Source organism: Anoplolepis gracilipes, chromosome 3, assembly GCF_047496725.1.
Source record: "Anoplolepis gracilipes chromosome 3, ASM4749672v1, whole genome shotgun sequence".
In the NCBI taxonomy this organism is placed as follows: domain Eukaryota; kingdom Metazoa; phylum Arthropoda; class Insecta; order Hymenoptera; family Formicidae; genus Anoplolepis; species Anoplolepis gracilipes.
In genome coordinates, this window is record NC_132972.1 from 3,776,983 (window position 1) to 3,789,313 (window position 12,331).

The following is a 12,331-nucleotide window of genomic DNA, read 5'->3' on the forward strand; positions in this document are numbered from 1 at the left end:
TAATGATTTTTAGTAATAGTGTGTAAAAATAGATATGATATGTATATGAAATTTTTGAGATTTATAAAATTGTACACACACACACAAATTTAGAAAAAGAAATTTAATGCAAAAAAAGAAACTGATAAAAAAAATGTTAACGACGCAGAAACAATATTAACGTATAATAAAGAACAAATACAATAAGTATGTTAGTCCCATACATCTCCGATTTGGAAGCGCCAGAAGTTGACATTTGAGGATCAAAGGAAATAGATGAGTAGTAAGGTCTTTCAGTTACACTTTCAAATGAAAAAGGAAGATTGGAATCAGAAGAGAAGTAAGTAGAAGCAGAATTTGACGAAAGTATTGAATTGTGACGATTATCATGTTTATTCGCTCTTCTCTCTGCTCTAAATACTTTGCAACGTTCTTTTAAGATTTTGCGAAACTCTCGGTATTTTCTGCGTCTTAGATTTCTTTTCAGCTTGCAGACATTAACCGACCCTAAAATTAATAAATAGCCAATTGTTATATTGTTATATTGTTATTCCGACAAAAGTATTAAGCAGTTGTGTAAAAAAATAAGAGTTTCTCGATTCAATAAAATAATTAATATAAAAAAAGGAAGAAAAAAGAGTGAGAGAAAGCCATGTTGCTGAGAGGTTTAGGTAAATAGAAATAAATGCGAAATATGAATTAATAAATTATTGATATAAGAGGAAAATTTTATACAAATAGAAGAATTATACAGGTTCTCAGAATCGTACCACTGCTAAAAGCAGATTCTTAAAATCGATTTGGAGACGCTTTTTACTCAAAGAAAATGTCAAGGCATCAATATATTTCCGAGTTATAAGCGATTGAAAAAAAAGAAGAGGTTTTCGCAAATTAAACTTTGCAGAGTTGATAGATTAATGAATTCTTCAATTAGTTTCCGGTGAAGTTTACTTTAATAGAATTTAAATTTAACGCTTACAAATATTAAAGATATGAAATATTAGAGATATATGATAGCAAAAATCGAAACTATCAACAAAATGATAACTTCCCTCAACATTTTTGCTGAGGAAAAATCATCTCCAAATGACCTCATCAAGAATCATTAATTAACATGTGGTGCGACTTTGAGACATCTTGTATAATTTTTGAGAGAAGATCAGTAAAGATAAAAAATGAGATATCGCGAATCAAAGAACAAATGAATGAATAACACTTACGTAAACGGGAAGCATTCAATTCTATTATATCTGAGTGTGGCATCCGTTCCGTATAATCAGAGGTAGTACTTTCCTCAACTTCTTCCTCATTTGAATTGAAGTTAATCGTCATATTCTTCGGATTTATTGAACTATATCACAGTTGCGAACTTTATAGTGGCACACACTGATATCTCGGAAGACTGTTGGAGGAAAACTAAACTTTCTTTGAAATTGTGTTTTTCGTCTAACTCAAAAAGTTATCTTCACTCTAGAGCACTTATAGTGGTACACACTGATCTCGGAAGACTGCTGGAGGAAAACTAAACTTTCTTTGGAACTGCGTTTTTGGTCTCTACCTCAAAAATCCCCACTCTATCCCCATTTATCCCCACTCTAGTTAACTGAGCTTTTATTAAAAGTCTGAAATGGTTCCTTCAAGGTTCTCAACTGTAATATTTACCATTTTCAACTTTTTATTTTCAGCATTATTTTTATTTTACCTACCAGACAAGTAGGTTTAACGATTTATGATCGTGCTTCTATGGAATACATTTATTTTCTTTAGTAGTCAGATTTTGTCTTTTTATGGAAAGTTGTATACATATATATTCTTTTTTTTTTAATTACATTCCTATATATCTTATCTAAAGCCGCGAATAAGATTATTATTAGAAAGATCTTTTTATTGATATCTGTTGCATTATTTTAACTTGGTAGACTTTTTAAAGCTAAAAAGTTTGAAAACTATGCGTGTTGTATCTCACAAATTCGTTATGCTTTTTATTTTTTTTTAAACCTTTTCATTGTCTGCATTGTTTCGTGTCATAAAACTTTCTCTTGAGATTTGAAGGCTTTATTTTTCATGCGTATTCTATGTTACAAAGTCCTCTCCGTTTAAAAAATTGAAATTTTTTTTACACATATTTGTTGTTTAACTTTTAAAAAAAAATTAATATTATTGTAATTTTGTGATTGCAAAGTGGTTATTCCACCGTGTGACATTTCTGTCTCCCGCTCTAGTATAACGGGACTGTTACATAAAGAAAAAAAAACATAAAAGAAAAATATTATTACAATAACTACAGATGTAACAAAAAAAAATAATAAGAGAGATGAATCACTCCGTTCAGTAATTATAATTCTCTTAAAACGTGTTATTTAGCTTAGCCAATAAAAAGATAAAAAAACGAAAGGATAAATTATATGAAACTTTTGCACAGAGAAATTAATTGGCATGCGTAAAGTTTTAAGTAGAATTTATGTTTTTCGTTTGTGTAAAAAAACTTTGAAACTGAGTTTTGATCCACTTATCGCTTGATTATCAATTATATCGTCATCGTAATATCGAGAACGATTAAATGATGTATGAACGTTCGTATGTGCAGAGAAAGTTTCTTATCCACTCTCTGATTTCAATTAGAACTCTTATTTTTATTTTATTTAATTTCTCTAGTTGATGCTAACATACACACACACACACACACACACAAAGCAGTCGCAATACTTTCACCGTAATTTGTTTTCTCAGAACAATTATACAATTGCAAGTGCATATGTGATGCACAAACTGCGTTCATAATCTTGCAATTTTATTTATATCATATTGTTACATAAGCAAAAATTCCTCTTATGATGTATATAATTTATAAAGAATTTTTATATTACATCAATTTTGTAATCGCATAAATACATATCAAAAATTACGTCTTTCATATTCTTATCTTCTATTCTTTGAATAAATTTATGTATTTTAAATTGGAAAAGATAGCAATATGAATTTACACAATATTTATGTGACAACTTATGACGTGTATATGATAATACATATTTTACAGAATTGTAACGTGAAATTATTTTTAAGCATAAGCATCACTCACAGATTGTGTGTAATTGTATGTGTTGTTCCTTGACTTCAACTTAGGTAAGTTTCCCAGTATCCCTGCGTAACTAGTGAAATCTCGTACCACTTCTCACACGACACGAGAGTATTGCATGCACTTGAACGCTGTCAGCAATGTTTTAGAATGTATCGCACATTTCCTGGGCGTTTCATGCAATTCTGCAATAGTATTGTACAAGATGTCTTAAGTCTAGAGGGCTTTTTATCTTTCGAGATTTTTCCTCTTTAATATTAAACATTTTTATTAATCTTTTATTAAAATCAAAATACTATAAATCTAATTTCAAATTAAATAAAAAATAGTTTTGCTCTCTATTATATTTTTTAATTATGGACAAGTTTAATTTCAAAAAAAAGTTCTGTATCTTTAATCGCTCGCCACTTCGTTCATAAAAGTTTCTGTTAAAAGAAACATTGTGTCGATTCCAAAATATTATAAAAAAATGTAAAACTAACAAGAAAAAAAAAATGATGGGCAGGGCACTGGATACGTAATTCCAGGGAATCTGAAGCACATCTTACGTATGACGTTGCAATCTAAACACGTGGCGTGCTGAGTCCGCATGACGCGCTCCCGTAACAGCGATCCCACGCTCCTTGCATAACGTGACTGACCCACCGTACCGTCGGTAGTACACGTAGGATCTAATATCTGACCGGAGCCTGATACACGTAACGCTGAGAGAAGCCGAAAGGAAATCCGTGCGGTGGCGAATACGAAAAAGGAGCCAATGATGCGCGCGACATTTGACCCTCCATAGGCGTCATAATTTTCATCAGACGCGAATACAGTTAGCACGCGTCCTAACGGCCTTCCTGCCGGAAAGGAATCGAATAATTCATCGGATAAATATTATTTCTAATCATAGTGTATATGCTAAAGAGAATTCATAGAAGAATATTTTTAGAACGCCTGTCGTTTCATATAATAAAGATTGACAATTTTATAAGATAAATTTCATGATCTTTTCATAAAAAAAGAATTGATTAATTTATTGTATTAATATTCGAAACTTTATATAAAAATTTATCTGGTATATAATCAATTTTTATTTTCAGAACGCTTATATTTTATTTTATTCATTATAATATATGTATATAATATTAATTAATATAATACAAATTAATTAATAATACAGTAATAACTTGGTAATGTATATTATAAACATGAATGTGAGTATCCGTTAAAGAATTGATGACCTTGCATGCCTACTTGATGACACGATACACTTTCCATACTGCAGTTCCACTATAAACATATCTTTGATATCTTTGTTTAAATCTCTGTTCAAATCCAATAAAATCGCGACATTCGAACAGTTCTATACTCACATCAATATTTATTTTTTACCTAATATTATTAATAATTTATAAAATAACATAATAAACGTTACGTATTATTTGCTGTTTGTTTGAAATGACTATCGCCGTGCTTGTCCATCTCTTGGAATCCTGTAATCAGGAATCAGTGAGAAACTTCGGTATATTTATAATCAGACATAGCAAGAAGAAACGAGAAGAGAAAGGTCGAAGGAAGTCGTCAAACAGGAAGTCGCGTCGCTATGAAAAGACATCGACGTCATTAGGAGAAAGAAGCCGCGATTCCTCAGGCTCTTCTTTTTTCCTGGAAAAAAGCAGGAGGAAAAATCATGTACAAAGATCTAGAGAAAGATTTTTTAAAAATCATATAATCTTTTGTAAGATTCAACACAATACCAATCAATTTTATGGCCACTCGGACTAATTAATGTTATAGTAACATTACAAATAAATGTATCTATACAGAAGTCGTTTAGAGAATTGTTTTGCTTTACGATAGTTCTCGAGAAAACAGAGATTAAAAGCAGTATCATAATTCGAATAAAAGTTTAATTAAAGAATTCGGTGCCAATGGCTTAATAACTCAATTCTTAATTAAAACATGAGATAATTGTTTTCAATATTACATAATTAATTTTTTTCAGCTTTAAAATCGAGACTTCTGAAAAAGTGAGAATCTCTGGGGAAGAAAATTATAGTTTTTTTATAGCTATAAAAATTACTTTCACTGCCTGTGGAAATCAGAATATTGAAATTACTGCAGTTTTGGAAATTATATTGTCGCTTTCAATCTCCGCAGGAAATGCTTCAACTCACATCCGTGGCGCCGGTCGCGATCCGGAAATGAGGTACGAGAGGATAAAATGGAAATGTTCGAGCTTATGTAACCGTATCGTGATTTCCTGTAAACGCTGTAATTAATTACTTATGCACGCTCGCCTTGAATTCTTGCTTTCGATATCGAAAATTGTTGCATTCTGGAAATTGTCGTCGTTAAAATTCTATTTACATCTACATATTAAAATCTCTTTTTGTACATTTTTTATCAAGTATTTAAAATATCATCAAGTTTTTTCATACATTGGTTAAAGATAGCATAATTATGTTATGTTTAACTCTGTAATTACATTGATTTCTCTCTTGTAGTACAAAATGTAAAAACAAATGCGAGTAAACGTTGTAAATTAGCACTTTAGATTTACTGTTAAATGCATTTCCAGCGGATTGAATGCGAACTAAAAGCCTTGCTAGTACACGTAATCCGAGATTCCCTTGATGCCGAAGCTTATCATTAATATCTTTACTATTTGATAGGCAGACTTGGATATCCGTATGCTATTCAAAATTAACTCCCGGCTTCCGTAAGTCCTTGATTATTCATAGGAATTGTATTCCTCGATAATACGATCCTTTTACCTGAATAAATTACGGAAAATTTGATCCAACTTGCGATCGCCTAATCTTATCAATTATTCATCTTTGCTGCTTTTTGTAAAATCATTTGTTGTACTATTCGAATTGTTTACAATTACATTTCATTACAAAATCTGTCACAGAAAAATTATATCAATAAAAAATATTTCATACTATATTTAAAAATTTATAAAAATTTTTATTTATATCAATATGACGTTATATTTCTTGAAATATTCTAAAAGAAGATTTAATATAGCGGAATCTTATTTTTTTATCTTTAGTTTTTTCAATATTTGAAGATGTATGCATACATATTAAATCATACATAAAAATAGATCTTGAGTATTCGATAGAGAATATAAAAACATATAAAAGATGCTAAGTAATTGCAAGCTATAATTTTTATAAGGAGATGCATTTCTGTACTTTGCATCATAATCATTACACTATTCTGTTTGAATATTTTTGCGCTATTACTTTCGAGCTGATATATTTTTAGATATGCTGGTAATAGACACGAGTTTTAGGGTCTGTGCACTCTCATTCTTATCCGATAAACTCTCCTGCCTTATACGCATGAGACTAGCATGTCAGATCAATATTCTTGATTTATCTCATCCGACGTGGTCGTTAATCTGCGATTATAATGCGCTGGTGACAAGGTTATCAAAATGCAGACAGGAAAAATGATGGGAAGATTTGCATGACGGTTACCCCTCGGATGTACTGATGAAGACCCCTTTCATCTTTTGCGGTTTATGGGATCGCAGGGTCCGTTGTATATATATTTTTTTTTTTTTTTTTTTATTACAAGAAGAAAATGTGAATATATAAAGTATTGTGCCATTGCATAATATATAACGCAGCTTTTATTTCATTACAATTTTTAATTGCAACATAATATTATTTATTATAATGAATTTATTTATTTATTCAAAAATATATTTTTATGAAAAAAATATATAATAAAAATTTTTAAATTATTAAAAGTTTTCAATATAAAAAACTATTATATTATTGTTGTATATCTTATTATCTTTGCAAAATATTGAGTTGTGGAAAATTTTTTTGGTTTATTTCATAAATTTTACAACAAAGAAAACAGAAAAAAGAAAGTTTCCCAATAGTTTACTATGTACACCTAATTTACTTATTATATACATGCATATATATACAGTTTTTAGCTTTACTTTATTGTATTTTGTGACAATATAAATGTCGTTTTTAAGGACGGTGATAAATTTAATTCAAACAAAGCGCATCAGAATTCAAGCTTTTCATCGTACGTTTTATTTCATGCACAGCAGAATGCAAATTACTGTCGCGGCTGCGTCTCGTCAGTAAAAAAAAATAACGACTTTATCAAAATAGAAATGGCTTTGGACGCGGAAATTACGGTAGACAAGCTATTCGAAGTGGAAGAGATTCGTGCGGAGAAATCGACAATGTTTCCCTATTCTCTCCTGTCCATATGTCTACACTTTGAAGACCCACTTCATTTGTATACTGTTCGCAGTGACTACACGTTCGTGTTTACATCATGCGTTTTGCATAATGTATCGAATTCCATTCATCGACAATCGATAATGGTTTTGTTCTGGAAAACAAAAAATTGCTTGGTATAATAAGTTCCATCGTTGTAAAAAAAAACATTGAAATAAAGATATAGCTAATATGAAGAAATTTTATTACTTTCCATGCTATTTAGTACTAAAAGATTATACTAAGATTATAATGAATTAAATTAAAATATAATAAATTAAAATGCTACGAAGTGTAAATCTTTATGAATCATGACAAACTATAGGTGCAGCGACTATAAACGACGCTGAGAACCGATTCACTTGATATTGCGAATGCATATTGCGAAGTTTTCATGGAATATATGATGAACGTAATACTTTTGCTTGTAAACTTGCGATTGATCGTTAAACTAGGACGGTGAAATATTTATAAAGACATTGGCTCCGTTGAAAACTATACGTATATCGCGATATTATATCTGAACTTTTCTAGATATGTACTTATGCAGATTACTAAATGCGACTAGCAGATCGATTCAATGCTGTTCCATTTAGGACGGTTGAATAATTTAATGCAAGTCGGCTTGTCTCATCAAGAGATCTATCAGTAGGTTCTTAAAAATAAATTAATCTCTATATTAATTCAATTTTTTAACTATATTCAGACATTCAGAGAAAATCGTATTTATTGCCTATGTAAAAAAAAATATCTTAAGATATACATTTGAAGAATTTATTCCATTAATATATCTATAACGTAAATTAATTCGCATCAATTTATAGTTGACTATGTTCACTTATTTTCTACATTTTCATGAATCTCTAAATTTATTTAACGATTCAATTATAAAAGCTCTTTCTGATTTATGAGGCTAAAAGTAATTGTAGTAATAAATTGGATGCGTTGGCATGTTCGCGTTCTCTACACATGTCGAAATAAATTCCAGCATTTTTTGAAAGAAAATATTAGCCTTGGAATTAACGTCGAAAAAAAATACAAATATAGGCAGGGAAAATACATTTGTTTAGACTTTCACGTGACAAATGACACTTTCGAATTTATGCACTGTCGTGTGCAGCTTCACTGTAGGTACGTGTATGTAAACCACGATGCCCCAAATGTGCAACTCTGCGGAGAATGAAGAGAGATTGGTTGCGAAAATACGCGTAAATTTATGATGGTGCGAACAATAGTCGCATCCAAGCGATTTGACTCGCGCCCTGAATGTCGATATTTAGGAATCCATTTATTCGAATTACAATGTGCATTCTCGCTGGCTCTCCCCATTGCATGAGCATTGCTTTTGCAAGCGAAGCTGTGACGTATCGAACGCGAACTAACTGCACGCCATACGCGGAATTGAATATGTCTTTGTTAAGTTTGCAAATAAACGACGTCTGTTACGTAAAAGTTTATCTTACATTCCTTTATGCATTTCTGATGTATATAGTTTATTCGTTGTAATTTATATTCGTTATAAATTGAATGAAATTGATAAAATACGATACAATATCCGATCAAATATCCAATGTAATAATTCAATTTGTCGAATATATAAAGTTTTATTTTTTATGTAATTATACGTTTCAATTCGAGTTTTATATTTAATTATCGATTAATTTCTAAAATATCAAAAACAAGGCTCATAACTGATAGCTTTGCACGATATTTTTTACTAATTAAAAATTTTAACTCTGCAAATTTATCCTGTCACTAGGCTGAAAGTACATCAGTAATGCAAAGATGTATCAATATATCATTATATATTATACAACATTACATTTCGAACATATGTAACGTGGACCGAGAGAATCGTTCGACATTTGCGATCAAATCTGCCTCGTCACAATATACTCTTCATGCCTTGAGAAACAGAGATCAAATTGGAACTATGTGTGCCTTTGCTTGCAAATCGCGTTTATACCGGTCGCACAAAAGAAACGCAACGTGATCGCACACATGCGTAGAGACAGAGAGAGAAAGAGAGAGAGAGAGAGAGAGACACACACACACACGTACAAAGAGACATACATATGGACGGAATACGCGAGAACCAATGTTTACGACGAAGCACACAATGGACCACACCATCGCTTATTTTGTGACGCGTAAATTGTGTTTGGTCATTCTTCGACTATAAATAATTCCGTGGTGGACAATAGTACGGTAGACAGGTGAAAACGCTCTCAAAATCACGATGTTCGTTTCGTGATCGAGTCCGCGATGGCTTTTCGATGAAAAATTGTGAGGACGAAAATGGGGATTCGTGCAGGAATAAAAGCAAAGGTTTTCTCAGTTTTACTCACGTCGAAACATATTTTATTCCACACAAACAATTGATCGCTTCGCCGAAAAAAATTTAGAGTCGCAATGATTGGAAAATTTAAAAGTATTATAATAATATATACATATTTAAAAATATACAAATTTATTAAAGTACCTGTAATTTTATTATTAAATAAAAAATTTGTAAATAATAAATACGTGCAATCTACGAAAGGGAATAATCATTTCTCTTTAACTTATTTTTTGTTGAACTGTGTCATCGATATCCTAAAATGTATTAAAAAAGAACTACTTATATAAATAAATGCATGTATTTTATACATGTTTTATTTGATTTATGCAAATTATTTGAGCTAGTTAGTCGAGAGGTGAGACAGCAATGTAAATTCCATGTACGAACAGGGAAGTATGTATATACTTAACATAATTGAACCAGTTTCCAGTCTGAAAAATCTAAGCTATCAAGGTGCGATATATAAAGCTCGAGCCCTAAGACCGCTGACGTTTACTCGCAATTGCGGCAAATTATTGCTTAACGATACTCGTAAACATGTCGCGTTATACCATCTGCGAGTGACGAGATTTGCATATAAGAGCCGCGCACACATACACGCGAATTCTCACCGACTAGAGCCCGTACTAAATCACGCACAATGGCATTACATTGTATTAACGGCCGCTAATGACCGAGACATTGTGAGACCCCCGCGAGGCGGTATATAATAAAGCTATAAATTAAAAGTGCCAACCTCACACGTTTGCTCGCGGTTTTCATTCGTCCGATTTAGCAATCATCCTAGACTAATGGCGTGTCACTCTTATTGTTAACCGTGCTGATTAGTAGTGGTCTTGCCAATGGATCTCGCTAACCCATTCGCCCATTTCACCGACTAAATTCAAGCTACACCTTTCTTTTGGCTTCCCAATAGTGACTTTAATTCCACACATTTTTCTCAATTATTTCAGACACACGTTAAAATCAAATTTTAAATTTGAAAGAAATTTTTTGTTCAATTTACAGTTTAATCACTAAAATATTCTACAATTAAATATTAGAAATTAGAATTTCAATTTTCTTTAATCTTTCGTGTCATTAGTCGTCAAGCTTTTTAATTATAAATAATTATAATTTTGTGTAATTATAATTTTATTTATTATAATATTAATATAATTATAATATAACAATTATATATTAATATAATTATGATATATAATTATAATTTTAATTATATATTAATAATTATTCCTATAGCTAAAAATATAAGAGTTTAAATACCAAATATCAAGCAATGGAATTTACTATTACGTAAGTCGACTCGTCTTGATTGGGTGCAATCGACCGGAATACGGCACTGGGCCCCGTCACGGGGCCCCCTGATCATTCAGCCTCCGACTATCACGGGAACCCGCTATAGCCGCGGGGCCTTTTACGCACGACGAGGTACAGCATCCTGCTTCGAAACGGCCAGTGCCCCATCCCGCGTCGCCCGTTCTGTATTTTTTTTTCTTTCTCTCCCTTTTCATCTCTCCTTCCCACTTCGCATATTTAGTCACGGAGCCTCGTTTCCTCTCTTGTTCTCTCGACCTCGCGACAGTCCATGCTGTCTGACGTTCTGGATACAGTGTCTGGCTTGTATGTACAACTGGTCCCCCGAGCAATCGAGCGCATCTCGTGTGAAAGTTTCGTTTGTGTAAGCGAGAATGGAAACGTGCTACGCACGTGCTACCGTGCCGTCCGTCGTATCGGTAAATGTTTATGTCGACAATCGACATATCAGTGTTCCTTTGAAGTCGATGCTTCAATGCTCTGACAGGGGCTGTTAGAATTTAATTGAGATGTTTCTTTCTTTTATAAATATATAATTTATATTTTTTTTATTCTTACAAGTTCTAAATTAATAATATAAGTTGGAAAATATCACTCTCTTTATAGTAAAGTAATTAGTTTTCTTAATTTTCTTTATTTATATTATAACATAGAGAGTTGTATTTTCTATTTATATATATATATATATATATATATATATTCGCGATATTATTTAAATTATGAAATTAATATTGAGTTTACACACAATTAATATTAAAAATGTCTGTTCTTTATGACAAAAGATAATTTAATATATCAATGAAAGGTATATGCAGGCTCAAATTTTTTTATTATTTTGATTGATTAGATAAAAGTTCATCGACTTGGATGGAATTTTTTTTTGATGGTTTATTAATTCACAGTGAAAAAGAAGAGAGACTGGATAGTGCATTACCGGATCATTCTTAGGCGGAGTGCATTGTCCTCTCTCATCTATCGAGCAAACATTTTTGGCCGAGTGCCAAGCGTCGACTGGAACGTGGAAGCAATTTCGAGACGTTCCGCTGGAGAAGATTTCGCTCGAGATTCTTCCGTCCAAGTTTCGAATAAAAGTTGAAGTATTTTTATCAGTCTTATATACGTAAACTTGTATCGCATATATATTTTTATATCTACAACTACTATAAGAACTAAAAATAAATGTATATCTACTATGATAACAGAAAGCAAGATAGCAAAATAATTAAATAACAATTTATATAACAAAGTTTGTGAAAGGAGAGATCATAAGTCATAATTACAAAACTCTTCTACTGCTGAAAGATTTATCCTTTACGAGACTGATTCAATTATCTCTAAGAGTAATGAATTAACACGGCGGGCTTTCTATGGCGCGCT

General features: G+C 31.5%; 1 protein-coding gene and 2 long non-coding RNA genes across 25 annotated transcripts in view; 1 reads left to right on the forward strand and 2 right to left on the reverse strand.

The window, feature by feature from the left end:
* Raskol (Ras GTPase-activating protein raskol) overlaps positions 1-12,331 on the forward strand; it is a 294,929-nt gene that overhangs the window by 257,113 nt on the left and 25,485 nt on the right. The gene's annotated exons all lie outside the window — the stretch shown is intronic.
* Positions 1-12,331, reverse strand: part of LOC140663643 (uncharacterized) — a 132,011-nt gene that overhangs the window by 13,695 nt on the left and 105,985 nt on the right. Inside the window, exons 5-7 of one of the 4 annotated variants that reach the window (XR_012046300.1) lie at positions 4,476-4,705; positions 3,604-3,893; positions 3,048-3,240 (exon numbers count right to left, since the gene is read on the reverse strand). The exons of 1 other annotated variant lie outside the window; for it this stretch is intronic. This is a non-coding gene — a long non-coding RNA (uncharacterized lncRNA). Of the gene's footprint in view, positions 1-3,047; positions 3,241-3,603; positions 3,898-4,475; positions 4,706-12,331 lie in introns of those variants that run through there. 2 more of the 4 variants (XR_012046299.1, XR_012046302.1) reach the window with 2 other exon arrangements.
* Positions 233-1,479, reverse strand: LOC140663644 (uncharacterized). Its single transcript, XR_012046304.1, has 2 exons — positions 1,200-1,479; positions 233-486 (listed from the first exon to the last, which is right to left on the reverse strand). It is a non-coding gene; the product is annotated as an uncharacterized lncRNA (long non-coding RNA).